This window comes from Nicotiana tabacum, chromosome 23, assembly GCF_000715075.1.
Source record: "Nicotiana tabacum cultivar K326 chromosome 23, ASM71507v2, whole genome shotgun sequence".
In the NCBI taxonomy this organism is placed as follows: Eukaryota; Viridiplantae; Streptophyta; class Magnoliopsida; order Solanales; family Solanaceae; genus Nicotiana; species Nicotiana tabacum.
The window spans coordinates 139,175,323-139,176,472 of NC_134102.1; the positions used below are offsets into that span (position 1 = coordinate 139,175,323).

Consider the following 1,150-nt stretch of genomic DNA (forward strand, 5'->3'; position numbering starts at 1 on the left):
TCCTCAAGCCAGCCTAAAAACCAAACAAAACACTCATCTCAAACATACATTTAAAAAATCCATTAACCATGGCCTCAATGCAATGCTACAAAGCAGAAGGTAAGGAGTTTGATTGCTATAGCCATGAGAAATCCTCATGCACTTACCAAAAACCAACTAACTACTCGAACTCTGGTCACCAACAATCTTACTACGAGAAAGAAAGGTGTTACGAAACCAACCCTGGAATGACTGGTTATGGTACTAGCCACGGCCATCAACATGAACTAGGTAACGGATATGGTAGCACTAACCCATGTGGGCCAATGATGGGCCATGGATCAGACCATGGTAAAATGGGCTACGGCTCGGGCCACAACACTCATGGAATGATGGGCTATGGCACGGGCCACAACACTCACATGCAGAAACCTGGGTTCAGCGGAATGGGCTCGGGCGCTTTGGGCCATGTTATGGGCTTTGGAAAGAAACATGAGGGACATGGACATGGACATGGTGGCTATGGAATGGGGGCAGCTTCTGGTTGCACCACCACTTACAAGAAACAACACCATAGGAGAAAGGGCAAGGGTGGTTACGGTAGCGGCAGTGGCAGCGACTGTAGCGACAGCAGCGACGATGAACGTCGCTGCTAAATAACTATAGGTAATTGTTCATATTAAGTGAAACTAGTTATCTGAAAAATTACTTTCTTTTTCTTTCCTTGAGTCGGGGTCTATCGAAAACAATCTCTCTACCCTCAAGGTAGGGGTAAAGTCTGCATACACACTACCCTCCTCAGGCTCCACTCGTGGGATTATACTGGGTTTTTCGTTGTTGTTGTTATTGTTATCTGAAAAATTAAATATATAATCTCTTATAACAAGCTAAATTGAACTGATAGCGTAAAATTTCTTTTACGCAGGTTTGGTAAGTAGCGGCCTGGCTTATGAGAAGGAAGAGAGTGAAGTTCCTAGTACTAACTAGGGAGTATATGACATTAATAAATAAGAAGCAGGTTTTAGCCATGGCTAGCTATTGAGTATTGACTACTGAAGTTATGAACCTATGGAACTTGAGAATTTGTGTTTGTGTGGTGGTGTATTACGTGCTAATAATGTAACTGCTTATTCCCTTTGGAAATAAATCTATGAGAAAATAACCCAAAAAA

The 1,150-nt window shown here is 42.6% G+C and overlaps 1 long non-coding RNA gene across 1 annotated transcript; it reads left to right on the forward strand.

Moving 5' to 3' along the window:
* Positions 1-1,150, forward strand: LOC107779382 (uncharacterized). Its single transcript, XR_012706211.1, has 2 exons — positions 1-645; positions 905-1,150. It is a non-coding gene; the product is annotated as an uncharacterized LOC107779382 (long non-coding RNA).